Raw genomic sequence first — 15323 nt, forward strand, 5'->3', positions numbered from 1 at the left:
TGTGTTTGGTTTGGGTATCATGGCAATATTGGCTTCATTCAGTTTGGAAGAATTTCCTCTTCCCATATGTTTCTGCATAGTTTAAGTATGACTGATATTAGTTCTTTAAATGTTTGGTAGAATTCAGCAGTGAAGCTATCAGGTCCTGAGCTCTTCCTTATTGGGAAATTTTATTTATGGCTTTGATCTTCTTACATGTTATTGGTCTTCTCAGGTTTTGGATTTCTTTATAGTTGAATCTCGTTAGGTTGTATGTGCCTAGAAATTTGCCTATTTCTTCTAGATTTTCCAATTTATTTGCTATAGATGGTTATGCCACTAATGATCCTTTGAATTTCTGTGGTATCTGTTGTAATATCTCCTTCATCTCTGATTTTATTTATTTGGGTTTTCTCTCTTTTTTTCTTAGTCTGGATAAAGGTTTCTCAATTTAGTTTAACTTTTTGAAAAACTAACTTTTGGTTTCATTGATCGTTTGTATTGTTTTCTTCATTTTAACTTTATTTATTTCTGCTCTGATTATTATTGTTTCTTCTAATTTTGGGTTCAGTTTGCTCTTGCTTTTCTACTTCTTTAAGATGCATTGATAGGTTGTTTATTTGAAGTTTTTCTTCTTTTTGATGTAGGCATTTATAGCTATAAACTTCCCTCTTAGTACTGCTTTTGCTGTATCTCATAGACTTTAGTATGTTGTGTTTCCATTATCACTTGTTTCAAGAAATTTTTCAAATTCATGCAACCCATTTATGCCTAGTGTTCTGTTATTGGAACAGTAAGCATGTGAGAGTTATTTATATTCTGTTGCTTAAGGTCACTGCTAAAGTCTGATTTTTCTAATTCAAAAAATTACAACCTCAAGTATAAATGGGTTAATATCTTCATGGTTCCACTGGTTGCTCAGCAGCATAATGTTTAATTTCCACATATTGTATAATTTCCAGAATTCCTCTTATTATTGATTTCTAGTTTTATTTCATTGGATTCAGTGAAGATGCTTTAAATTGCAACTTTTAAAATGTTTTCACACTGGTTTTGTGACCTAATATGTGGTCTATCCTTGAGAATGATCCATGTGCTGAGAAAAAGAATGTATATTATGTAAGTCTTGATGAAATGTTATGTAACTATCTGTTAGATTCATTTGTTCTATAATGTAGACTAAGTCCAATGTTTCCTTGTTGGTTTTCTGTTTAGAAGATCTGTCCAATGCTGAAACTGGGGTATTTACATCTCCAGCTGTTATTGTATTGGGGTCTATTTCCCTTTTCAGCTCTAATAATATTTGTTTTATATATATCTGGGTGCTCCAGTGTTGCATGCATATATATTTAAAATTTATATCCTCTTGCTGAATTCACTCCCTCATCATTATATAAATATGATTATCTTTGTCTCTACTCATAGTTTTTGTCTTGAAATCTATTTTTTCCAATTTAATTATAGCTACCTCTGCTCTTGTTTTGTTTCCAGTGGTATGGGATATCTTTTTTCCAACTTATTTTTAATCCTTATAGGATTATTTTTAATCCTTAAAGGTGAAATATGTTTCTTGTAGGCAACAGATCAGTGGGTCTTTTCTTTTTAATCCATTCAGCTACTCTATGACTTTTAATTGGAGAATTTAGTCTATATACATTCATTGTTATTATTGATAAACAAGCACTTACTCTTGCCATTTTATTATTTGTATTCTGGGTGCTTTGTGATCTTTTCCTTTCTTCTTTCCTTCCTGTCTTTCTCTGGTGATATTATTTAGTCACTTGCTTTTTATTTTTTTCTATCCATTGTTTGATTTTTGGTTTGAGGCTACTATGAGACTTCCAAATACTATCTTATAGCCCAAAATTTTAAGCTGATAACAACCTAATACCGTTTGCATAAACAAACTCATAAATAAGCAAAAAGAAAACTAATGAAGACTCTATGCCTTAACTTCATCCTCCAGCTGTTAATTTTTGTTACTATTTATATCTAATTGCACTCTGTATGTCTTAAAAAGTTGTTATAGTTATTATTTTTGTTGATTAATTGTTTAGTCTTCCTACTTAAGAGTGGTTTACACACCATAGTTACAGTGTTATAATATTCTGTGGTTAATATGATTTGGCTGTCTCCCTACCCAAATCTCATTTTGAATTGTAGTTCCCATAATCCCCATGTGCCATGAGAGAGATCAGATGAAGATAACTGAACCATGGGGGTAGTTCCCCCATCCTATTTTTATGATAGTAAGTTAGTTTTCATGAGATCTGGTGGCTTTATGGCCCTCCTCCTTCACTGGACATTTATTCTCTCTTTTGCCACACTGTGAAGAGGTGCCTTCCACCATAACTGTAAGTTTCCTGAGGCCTCTCCAGCCATGCAGAAGTGTCAGTCCATTAAATCTCTTTCCTTTGTAAATTACCCCACCTTGGTTATTTCTTCATAGCAACATGAGAACAGACTAATACAGTAAATTGGAACCAAGTAATGGGGCACTGCTGTAAAGATACCCCAAAATGTAGAAGTGACTTTGGAACTGTGTAACAGGCAGAGGTTGAAACAGTTTGGAGGGCTCAGAAGAAGATAGGAAGATATGGGAAAGTTTGGAATTTCCTAGAGACTTGTTGAATAGCTTTGACCAAAATGCTGATAGTGAAATAGACAGTAAAGTCCAGGCTGAGGTGGTCTCAGATGGAGATGAGGAACTTTTTGGGAACTGGAATAAAGGTACTTTTGCTCTGCTGTAGCAAAGAGACTAGAGGCATTTTGCCCCTGCCCTAGAGATCTGTGGAACTTTGAGCTTGAGAGAGATGATCTGGGTATTTGGCAGAATAAATTTCTAAGCAGCAAAGTGTTCAGGAAGTAACTTGAGTGCTGTTAAAAGTATTCAATGTTATGTATTCAGAAAGATATGATTTGGAAATGGAACATATGTTTAAAAGGGAAGCAGAGCATAAAAGTTTGAAAATTTTGCAGTCTAATGATGGAATAGAAAAGAAAAACCCACTTTCTGAGGAGAAATTCAAGCCAGCTGCAGAAATTTGCATACATAATGAGGAGCCAAATGTTAATTGCCAAGATAATGGGGAAAATGTCTCCAGGGCACATCAGAGATCTTCACAGCAGCCTCCTCCCATCACAGGCCTGGAGGCCTAGGAGGAAAAAATGATTTTGTGGGCTGGATCCAGGGCCTTGATGCTTTGTGCAGTATCAGGACTTTGGGTACTGCATCCCAGCTGTGGTTAAAAGAAGCCAATGTACAGTTCAGGTCATTGATTCAGAGGGTTCAAGCCCCAAGCCTTGATGGCCTACATGTGGTGTTGGGCCTGCGGGTGTACAGAAGTCAAGAATTGAGGTTTGGGAATCCCTACCTAGATTTCAGAGGATGTATGGAAATGTTTGGATGTCCAGGTCGAAGTTTGCTAAAGCCGGAGGTGGGGGGGCCTGCATGGAGAACCTCTGCTAGGGCAGTGCAGAAGTGAAATGTGGAGTCAAAGCCCCCACACAGAGTGCCCACTATGGCACTGCCTAGTGGAGCTGTGAGAAGAGGGCCACCATTATCCAGACCACAGAAAGGCAGACCCACTGACTGCCTGCATGGTGTGCCTAGAAAAGATGCAGATGTCAACACCAGTCTGTGAAAGCAGCCAGTAGTTGAGCTGTGCCAAGTCACAGGGGTGGAGTTGCCCCAAACCATGGGAGCCCACCTCTTCCACCAGCATGACCTGGATGTGAGACATGGAGTCAAAGGAGATAATTTTGTAACTTTAAGGTTTAATGACTGCCCTGTTGGATTTCAGACTTTCATGGGAACTGTAGCCCCTTTTGGCCAATTTCTCCCATTTGAAACCAGTGTATTTACCCAAGGTCTGTAACCCCTTAGTATTTAGGAAGTAACTAATCTGCTTTTGATTTTACAGGCTTATAGGCAGAAGGGACTTGCCTTGTCTCAGATGAGATCTTGGACTTGGACCCTTGAGTTAATGCTGGAAGGAGTGAAGACTTTGGGAAACTGTTAGAAAGGCAGGACTGTGTTTTAAAATGTGAGGGCATGAGATTTGGGAGGGGACATGGGTGGAATGATATGGTTTGGCTGTATCCCCGTACACATCCCATCTTTAATTGTAGTTCTCATGATCCCCACATGTTGTGGGGGGAACTCAGTTGGAGGTAATTGAATCAAGGGGCAGTTATCTCCATACTGTTCTTGTGATAGTGAGTGAGTTATGAAATCTGATAGTTTTATAAGGAGCTTTTTCCCTTTTGCTAGGCACTTCTCTTTTCTGCCATAATGAAAGAAAGATGTGTTTGCTTCCCCTTCTGCTGTGATTGCAAGTGTCCTGAGGCCTTCCCAGCCATGTGGAATTGTGAGTCAATTTAACCTCTTTCCTTTGTAAATTACTCAGTCTTGTGCAGTTGTTTATAGCAGCATGAGAATGGACAAACACAGTGGTTTTCTATGTACGTACTATTGCCAATGAGTTTTGGACCTTCGGATGATTTCTTTTTGCTCACAAACATCCTTTCTTTCTGATTGAAGTATTCCCTTTAGCATTTCTTGTAGGTAAGGTCTGGTGTTGATGAAATATTTCAGTTTTTGTTTGACTGGGAAAGTTTTTATCTTTATTTTTTTTTGTAGAAGAATTTGATAGATATACTATTCTAGGGTAAAAGTTTTTTTTTTTTCCTTTAGCCCTTTAAATATGTCATGTCATTTTCTCCTGGCCTGTAAAGTTTCCACTGAAAATTCTGCTGCAAGATGTATTGGAGCCCCATTGTATGAAGCTCTTGCTACTTCTATAATCTTATCTTTGTCCTCAACCTCTGGGAGTTTATTAAATGCCTTGAGGTAGTCTTCTTTGGGTTAAATCTTGATGCTCTATAACCTTCTTGTACTTGGATATTGATATCTCTAAGTTTGGGTGGTGTTCTGTTATCACCCCTTTGAATAAACTTTCTACCCTATCTTTTTATCTACCTCCTCTTTAAGGCTAATAACTCTTAGATTTGCCCTTTTGAAGCCATTTTCTAGATTCTGTAGGCATGCTTTATTCTATTTTATTCTTATTTATTTTGTCTCTTCTGACTGTATTTTGTTATAACCTGTGTTCAAACTCACTACTTCTTTCTTCTGCTTGATTTTAATTCTGTTATTAAAAGACTGTTGTATTCTTCAGTATGCCAATTGCATTTTTCACCTCCAGAATTTCTTTTTGATTCTTTTTATTTAATGTCTTTGTTAAATTTACCTAATAGAATTCTGAATTCCTTCTCTGTGGTACCCTGAATTTCTTTCCATTTCCTCCAAACAGCTATTTTTAATTCTCTGTCTGAAAGGTAGCATATATCTGTTTCTCTAGGATTGGTGCCTGGTGGCTTATTTAATTCATCTGGTGAGGAGACATCTTTCTGGATCATCTCAAAACTTGTGTCTGGGCATTACAGAGTTAGGTATTTCTTGTAGTCTTTGTAGTCTGGGCTTGTTTGTACCTATCCTTCTTGGGAAGACTTCCCGGATATTTAAAAGGACTTGGGTTTTGTGATCTAAGCTGTAACTGCTTTAGGGGATACCCCAAGCCCAGTAATATTGTGGTTCTTGCAGACTTGTAGAGGTACCAACTTGAAGATCCTGGTTAAGATCTGGAAGAATTCTGATTACTAGGCAGAGACTCTTGTTCTCCTTCCTTACTTTCTCCCTAACAAATAGTGTCTCTCTTTTGTTTCTAAGCCACCTGGACCTGGGGTTGAAGTGACACAAATACTCCTTTGGCCACCACCCTTAGCACCACACTGGGTCAGACCTGAAGTGAGCATAGCACTGAGCTCACTCAACGCTTTCTATAACAACTTCTGGCTACCACTATGATCACTCAAAGCCCTATGGCTCTATAATCAGCAAGTGGCAAAGCTATCCAAGCCTATGTCCTTCCCTTCAGGACAGAGAGTTCCCCCAGTCCCTGGGTGGGTCCAGAAGTGTCATCCAGGAGCCAGGGACAAGAGTAAAAATCTTAGCAATTTATCTGGTGTTCTACTGTACTGCATCTGAGCTACACTCGAATCATAAGATGCAACCCTTCCCATGCTTCCCTTCCCTTTCCAAAAACAGAGAAGCCTCACCAAAGGCAGAGGAATCTCACCTCATGGCCACCACCACTTCAGGCCCATCAGGAGTACTGCCAGACTACTGCTGACCTTCCCTTAAGGCTCGAGGGCTCTTCAGCCAGACTGTGTTAAATACTGCCTGGCCTAGGACTCACCGTTCAGAGGAGTGGGGCGCCCTCTGGGCAAGAGGAGGTCCTGAAATCCCATCCAAGAGCCAAATCTTGGAATCAAAGACTACAAGAGCCCTCCTGGTACCCTACCCACTGTGGCTGAACTGGTACTTAAAGCCAAAAAGTCTCAGTGTCTCATCCAAGGCACTTGATGTACCTGGGTGGTATTACTGCTGGCTCTTCAGGGCCCAAGGGCTCATTAGTTAGCAGGTGGTGAAATCTGCCAGGACTGGGCATTTTTCTTTAAGGAGTCAGGTTCCCTTTGGCCCAGAGTATGTCTAGAAATGTCTGAGAGCTAGGGCTGGGAAAAGGGGCCTCGTGACTCTGACCAGTGCCCTATCCTGCTGTGGCTGAGCTACTATTCAAGATGCAAGACAAAATCCTCCCCACTCTTTCATCTGATTTCCTTAATCAGAACCAAGGAGTCTCTTTTGAAGTTGCAAGCTGTGTAGCCTGGGATTGGGGTGGGGTGATACCAGCACTCCCTTAGCCACCTGGGCTGGTATCTTAGTTGATCATGTGTATCTCTCTGCCACATCTGACCCAGTCCACTGTCTTTGTGCCTAGTTCAGCCTGAGGACTGATCTAGTTCTTGCATTCCTTGTAACTGCCTTTCAAGTTTATCTGGGGTTCCAGCATACTTTAGCCCGTGGTGGCAAGGCTTGTGGGAACTCAAGTTCTGACCCCTGTGATCAGCTGTTCCCTTCTGGCTAGGGCTGGTTTAGATGCTCCTTCCATGGATGAGTGTCAGCTGAGTTTGGTCAGACTTTGCTTTCTGCCACAACAAAGGCAGCACTGAGTTCAGTGCCTTCAATTGCTGGTTCTCCCCAGGGCATACAAATACTCTCCATACCATGCTGCAGCAGGAGGAATGGCATTGGTGATTCAAGACTGTCCTTCCTATCTCTTCAGTGCCTCTTTCAGTGATAAGAAGTTAAAACCAGGTACTATGAGTGCTCACCTGATTTTTGGTTCTTACAAAGATTTTTTTTTTTTGTAGAGAGTTGTTAAATTGTTGTCCTTGGAAGGATGAGATGATTGGTGGAGCCTTCTATTTTGCCATCTTGTTCTACCCCTCCAGTGCTATATTTCTTAAAGAAAGCATTTTAAATCCCTTAGGTGGCTTGCTAGTCTGAATGATTATGCAACTTTGCAGTCTTTTTATTTATTTCAATCTCTACTGCATGAGGACAATCATATAACACCACACTAATACTAATGAGCAGCTTTTTCTTATGGATATGAATAATCACATTTCTAGCTACATTTGAACACCTCTCATTAGTATTCAAATAGTGTCTACATTTTATTAGCATTTCACTTGCTTTTTTTTAAGCCACATGCCTCAGTTTCCATCAGAGGTAAAGGGTGGAAGATGAAAAGGCTTTATGGGGGGAGGCAAGTAGTTTTAAATATGGGCTGTGCCACTGTAACCAGAAAAGCAGGTCGATCATCTCTGTATATTGAGCTTCTGTGTAAACTGTGGTTGAAGAGAAGATTCTACTGTGTAAAATAATCCCATCTTATGAAACAAAGTTTGAGTTCTTTCTGATGACTTTGACAATTATAATTCTTAATCTTATGCTGATAGAATATTCCAAGCAACACATCATGAATTAAGGAGACTGTACAGTGGAATCATAAGGACATGGGATCAAATTCCAACTACTAAACACGCTAGTTGTGTGGTCTTAGGCAAGCAACTTAATTCTTTTATCCTTACTCCAACAACTGTAAAAATTGAGGTAATAAGATGCTGTTGTAATGATTAAATGAGAGATTACCTGTAAAATACTTAGCACAGCTGGGCGCGGTGGCTCATGCCTGTAATCCCAGCACTTTGGCAGGCTGAGGCGGGTGGATCACGAGGTCAAGAGATCAAGACCATCCTCATCAACATGGTGAAATCCCGTCTCTACTAAAAATACAAAAATTAGCTGGGCATGGTGGCACGCACCTATGTCCCAGCTACTCAGGAGGATGAGGCAGGAGAATTGCCTGAACCCAGGAGGTGGAGGTTGCGGTGAGCCGAGATTGCTCCATTGCACTCCAGCCTGGGTAACAAGATTGAAACTCCGTCTCAAAAAAAAAAAAAAATAATAATAATAATGCTTAGCACAGTAGGTAAGTGTTTAATCAGTGGTGTTACTTGTTTTTGTTATTACTATTATGTGTCAGATTTATAAAATGAAAGCAACACTAAGGTAGAAAACTCATTTCAAGAAAGCAAAGGAACAGAGCCTAGGTAGCATCTAAACTTATTTGCCTTGGAGTGATTGAGGTATCCCATATCAGCATTGGGGTGTGTAACACAGCAACACAATCTTCCGCGATGAAATAGGTTGTTTCAGCCAAGGGGTGAAAAAAAAATAGAATGAAGCTGTGTTGGCTCTTCTATTGCATCTAGTGAAACACATTTGTTGAGCACACAGAAGGAAGACACAAATGTAGAGAGAGACAAGCAGGGCTCCTCAGTTTGAGTCCTAGCCTTTCCTCAACCCAGTTATATAAAGTAGAAGAATATAGTTAATTTTCTTTTCATCTCAGTAACTCTCATCTGTAAGAAGGTATTGACAGTCCAACTGGAATGCATCCTTCCAATTTAGCCCAATTTGATTGGTCTGTTTGGAATACTAAGAACAGCCAATATAGAGGAAATACTTACTCAGTACTTATATGTATTAATGCATTCACTGTGAACCCATGTGGTAAGTTACTACCCTCAGTGAGATAGATGAGATGATTGAGGCACAGACATCTAATAAGTGGTAGAGCTAGGCTTTGAGACTGAGATATTTCCAGAGGCTGTGTTTTTAACCACTAGCTTATATTGCCTCTCATGGTAAGTGAATGCCAAGTCAAATATCCTAAACACAGAAGCTCTTCCAGAACTGCCCCAACTCTTCTCTATGGGAAAATCACTTTGCCTCTCTCCACACATTCTACACATCAATCAATATGCAGTTAAAGGCCACTTTCTTTATGAAGTCTTCTCATATTACTTCAGCCTACTCAGCTCTTGGCTTTTCTTAAACCCCTGGGATAGCCACTAAAATACTAAAGAGATCTATTAGATCTATTTCTATTTAAGGAGGCTTAAGATCTGTGGGTCAAAACCATTTTAAATATTCAACATGGAACTCACAAATTTGATATTATGAATGACTCCAACCTTTTAATGGCTGTTGGAAGACGGTCCCACCCCAACAATCAAGGGTGCACTTTCGGTCTGATGTGGCACCTACCAGAAAGTTTTGTGACCTCTGGAATAAGTGCATGCTGTGCCATTTAGGAGCTTCCAGCCCGGAGCTCATAGAGGCTCGGTAGAATGATCTTTTGACATTTTTTAAAGTTCTAAAGGAGCTATAATGAGTTGTAGGCTCTTTGACACAACAAGTTTTTATGTTTTTGGTGGGAATTATATCCATTTGATGTTTACATTGGACATTCTGATTGGCTCTTGATGACTGGATTTGGAAACATGAATGATTAGTGACCTTGTCAGGTTATTGGAGCCAGGATCAGGGTGTGATGATACCTAACATCCTGCTTCCAGGACAGGTCAGACTTGGACCGCACTCCAAATAAAGGAAAGGGTAGCAGCAACTGCCCAGAGTTGGTTTGCTTACTTGACTTATTGCATACTAGCACCATAGTCCAGCACCATTGTCCAGCCAGGGTGTACCTGATTTCACAATGTATCTCCACTTTCTTGGCATCTTAGTTGTTTTTGCTGCTCTAACAAAATAGCATAGACTGGGCAGATTAAACAACAGAAATTTGTTCCACAGTTCTGGAGGCTGGGAAGTCCAAGATCGGGGTGCCAGCCAATCCATCTCCCTGTGAGGGTCCTTGGCATGTCAGCTGTCCTTTTGCTGTATCCTCATGTGAGAAGTAGAAAGTGTGGGAGAGAGAGAAGGGGAGAGGAGGAAGGGAGGAGGGAGGGGGAACTGGAGGGGTAAGAGAGAGAGAAAGAAAGAGGAGGAGGAGGGGAAAAATGAGAAGGAGAAGAGGGAGGAAGTATGGGAGGGAGAGGAACAGAGAGAGGGAGGAAAAGAAAACACTAATCTTGTCCTCTTATAAAGTCACTAATCCCATGATGGGGATTCCATTTTTATGACTCATCTAAACCTAATTGCATGAAAAGTCCCCACTTCCCCAAAACCCCTCATGACACTGGGGTTAGGGTTTCAACATATGAATTTTGGAGGGACACAAACATTCAATCCGTAACATTTTGTAATGATGACTCCTTACTGAACATTGAAATTATTAATTGCATTATACTGTTTTTTTCTCATTCCCTGACCCCTGAGTTTCAACCTTCTTCCTTCTTTGCCCTGCTTTTGCTCTGAAAAGCCAACCTTAACAACTGCAACACCTGAGCACCCTAAAGCACCACCAGAAGATTAGAAGGTGGAAGGAGAAAAAAATGTGGAATTTTTTCTACTTGCTTACCCTCTTTGTGCTCTTCTGGGAATGGCTACTCCCCTCTTTGACCACAACTTCTGTTAGGCAGCTCTCTTTTCCATGACCCAGATCTCACCTGGGTATTTGCAACACTGTTTCCTTTCCTCCCTCTCAGACCTAGGGGTGGTAATGCTTCCTCCTGTTGCTAGGTCCTGAGCAACTTACCATCTCTTGTCTGTTCCCTTAAAGCAGGATTTCTCAACCTCAACACCATTGACATTTTGGGCCAAATAATTCTTTGTTGCTGCAGGCTGTTCTGGGCATTGTAGAATGTTTAGCAACATTCCTAGCCTCTGCCCACTAGATGTCAATAGCCACCACCCCAGTTGTGACAACCGAAAATGTCTACAGATACTGCCAAATGTCCCTTGAGGGGCAAAGTTATCCCCCAGTTGAGACCCACTGTCTTAAACTTACCAATATTTCTGTAAATGGTCCTTTCATTAAAAAACATATCTTTAAATATTCCAGTTGTATTATCTATTTAAATATTCCAGTTGTGTTGTCTAGGATGCAGATGAAAACATGGATAAATAATAATAGAATAAATGGAATTTATTTATGATTTATTACATGTTGATCAGAGTAAGAATCTTTCAAAAAGTGGGATCCAAAAGAAACAATGTGAAAAAGGGTAGAAGTTAGGATCATCTCAGTGGCACAACAGCCACTGGTGGTCTAAATGGTTGCCACACGGAAGCTGTGGTTTCGAACAGGGGCCACAATATAGGGAGGAGGCACATGGTCTAAGGCCTTGGTTGCATAGTGATTCCAATCAGTGCTCTCGGATTACACTGCTCAGTTTCAAATCTTCATCCTACCACATGCTAGTCCTGTGATGGTAGACATGTTAATCTCTCTCAGATAAGGTGTAGACAGTTATTTGGTGTCAGTGGTCCTTTTCTTACCTGAAAAATGGGTCTAATATTTTTCTCAGATTATTGTGAAGATTGAGTGGTATATTTTTTAAGTGCTTAGCACAGTGCCTGGTACATTGTAAGGTTTGCAATGATGATTGTAATAGGATTATTTCTGAATTATACATATACACACATATATACACCATACCAGGTGCACACATATTAATCATGCAGACATATATCTCAAGGTAAACAATTATTACTCATAACTAATATGTCAAATCTGGAGTTTTACTTTTAAAACATTAAACATTTTATTTCATGATACACAAATGCATAGCCCCTATAAAGACTTAAAGAATACTGTTAAATGTGTTCCTTCTCTTAAATATACCTTCTGTATTGTACTCCATTTAATTATTTTAATAGTAGCTCGAACCCTATGATATTGCCATTTTTTAGGTCAAAAACTCAAATGTTACAATATCATGTAATTCAATCTAATAGCTCCGTGTGTTTCTCTAATTTTGTTCCGTGCATTTACACACACTTACAGGTACACATGCTACAGGACTTTTAAAAACATGAATGGCACTGTAACTATGTATCTTTTTTGTTTTAGAGAGAGGATTTTGCTCTGTTGCCTGGACTGGAGTGCACTGGTATGATCCTAGCTCATTGCAGCCTTAAAATCCTAGGTTCAAATGGTCCTCCTGCCTCAGCCCCCTGAGTAGCTAAGACTATAGGAATGCAGCACCACATCCGGCTAATTATTTTTGTTGTTGAGATTATACTTAGAGTGTTGAGTTAACTTAGAGAACACTCAAGTCAGAATCTGGATACTGTCTTAGACTGAATAATCTGTCATTTATTTTTTTCCTTTTTATTAATGATGGTATTTTTTGCTTGGGGAAGAAAACCTGCTATATACAAGCAAAACCAAAACCCAGAGCACTACTACTTGTTTACACCAACTGAAAAATAGACTAAGAATGGAGACTTCTAGTCTCATAACAGACAGTCTCCTTACAGAACAACAACAACAACAACAACAACAACACACACACACACACACACACACACACACACAGAGTTCTCTGTGAATATACACTTTTTAATTTGTCCACTTCAACATGTCAAGAGCTCCAGATAAAATGGGCATGCCGTAGAGCAAGGATGATAATACAGACGCACCAGCTAATTTATCATTATAAAGATAGGCAACCTACAGGCAAGTCTGGAGGGACTATAAGCTAATGAAGCTGATTTTCTGTTGATTGGGAGCATGTTTGGGGTCAGTGAGGATTCTTCTATTTGCTTTGTGGGAATGGGATTTGCAAGGTTGTAGAGTAACTATATAGTTGACCTGGTCAGGTTTTGATGGGGTTATCCCACCTGGTTAAAGGGGAATATAGCAGTTCCGGTCCTGGTAGTAAGGAAATGTACAAGATTGCTGCTTTTCCTTCTGAAGAGAAGGAGGCCTAGACAAGGAGGTAGCCAAAGATGCAGATAGGTTGTACACTCAGACCAAGGGATGTCTGCATGTATGAGGTCAGCCTGGAAAGCAAAGCCATCTGCAGGGAACAAGATGGGAGGGCAAGGTGGAGGGATGAAACATGTATTTCATGTCTACCAGGTTGAAGGCTGTCATACATCACGCCTCCCACTTCTGACAGCACTGACTGATTCCAAATCCATCCTTTACACTCAGCTCAGGTAACCCTCTTCCAGCAAGATTCCCCTTATCTCCCTATCACAGGCCAGGGGGCTCTTTTCTAGACTTTCAGAACTCTCAGTGCACATCTTTGTTACCACATTTAACTGCATTAGATTCTAAGTGTCCCTTCATGCATCTGACTCCTTCACTATGAGCTTCTCATTCATCTCAGTATTTCCAGGACAGACACAACTCAATAATAATAATAATAATAGCCATCTTTCACATAATGGATTCTGTTTCCCACATTCTCATCTATAGCTTTACATATTTGAATACATTTAGTGCTTACTAGAATACTAGGAGGGAGATACCATTAATATCCCCATACAGGTGAAGAAACTGAGGCACAGAGGAATGTAACCAAGGTTAAGTACTTGCTCAAGGTCTCCTAGCTGGTGAGCGGCAGAGATGGGTTTAAGATTTCTACTGTGTGGCTCTTACTAAAGATACAAGACTATACCAATGTAGCATCTGGGCTGAAAAATATTTAAGTAAAGGAGCAAAATGACTTATTTCCTCCTGACAATGATCCCTCAAAGGAGGAGAGCCTTAAGAGAAGAACCACATAGCCAGGAAGAGGAAAAACCTGGGTTCTCACCCATGTCTATACTCTGAAGTCCATGTTCTTTCCAGAATAATATTAATACAAATATCTGGCAAGGATATTACTGAGTTAGCTGAAATGATGGGTAAATAATCTTGACTGCATGTACCTTTGGGGAAGAAGTGACCAGAGGGACAGGCTGATGATACTGGAGTGACTAGAACCCAACCAGGCCAGGAACTATACTCTGTATTGGGTCTTTTCTAAGTAGCCTTTTAGAAAACCTCACTATTGTATTTATTTATTTATTTTAATGGAAAAGAGGTTAAACCCAGGAAGGAATTTTTCTTGAGGCTTCTTGAAAGCATGGGATGATGATAGAGAAGGATAAACTGGGTTCAAATTCTAGCTCCATATTTTTCTAGCCATGTGATCTTTGACAAGTTACTTAACTTCTCTGTACTTCGATTGTCTCAGCTTTAAAATGGGAACAATAAAAGTGAATATCCACCTTGCAGAGCTGTTGTGAAAATTAAGCAGACGAATTCATATGAAGCACTTAAGATAATCCCTAGCATATGTAAACACTCAACAAATGTTACTACTATTATGTTCACAAGCCCATGTGGTATAAGGAAAGAGCACTAGATTAAGAGTCAAGGTACTTGGTCCCAGTTCCATCTCCCTCAGTAGAGGTGTGACGTTAGCCATACCCTTCTTTTTTTCTAATCTGATTTGTTGTCAGTAACCCCCCATTTTCTTACATGTGTGATTTTATGGTAAAAGAGTTTGTAAATGAACTTCTCCTGTTTTAGGTTTATGAACATCCATACACAGAGATTGGAACTATGGAAACGGCACTGCTCTGGAGACTGTGCTGAACCAACAATAAACTGTGATGACAAGCAGGGAGCTCTGTCCCTGAGAACACCTCACAGAAAGACTGAAATCACAGCTGTCGACCTGAGAGGGGAGCAGGAGGTGAAAACTGGAAGGCACTAGTGTAAGGTGAGAGCCAAAGACGTGACACAGAGATGGGAAGACCTCCTAATGCACAGATCATTTGTTGTCTCACATGGTCTGGGTAGCTTATCATATCACCTGCAAATAATTACAGTTTTGTCTTTGTCTTCCCCATATTCATAGCTCTCCTTTTAAAATTTATTTTGTATCTTTGGGAGGCCAAGGTGGGTGGATCACGAGGTCAAGAGATCGAGACCATCCTGGTCAACATGGTGAAACCCTGTCTCTACTAAAAATACAAAAAAAAAAAAAAAATAGCTGGGCATAGTGGCGCATGCCTGTAGTCCCAGCTACTCAGGAGGCGGAGGCAGGAGAATTGCCTGAACCCAGGAGGTGGAGGTTGCAGTGAGCCGAGATCGCGCCATTGCACTCCAGCCTGGGCAACAAGAGCAAAACTCCATCTCAAAAAAAAAAAAAAAAAATTTATTTTGTATCATTTTGTTTAAGGACCT

At 40.0% G+C, this 15323-nt stretch overlaps 1 long non-coding RNA gene across 2 annotated transcripts in view; it reads left to right on the forward strand.

The window, feature by feature from the left end:
• Positions 1–15323, forward strand: part of LOC118154571 (uncharacterized) — a 56335-nt gene that overhangs the window by 21755 nt on the left and 19257 nt on the right. For both annotated transcript variants that reach the window (XR_004744633.3, XR_004744634.3), the window contains exon 2: positions 14664–14856. This is a non-coding gene — a long non-coding RNA (uncharacterized LOC118154571). The remainder of the gene's footprint in view (positions 1–14663; positions 14857–15323) is intronic.

The sequence above is a fragment of the Callithrix jacchus genome, chromosome 1, assembly GCF_049354715.1.
Source record: "Callithrix jacchus isolate 240 chromosome 1, calJac240_pri, whole genome shotgun sequence".
NCBI classification, from domain to species: Eukaryota; Metazoa; Chordata; class Mammalia; order Primates; family Cebidae; genus Callithrix; species Callithrix jacchus.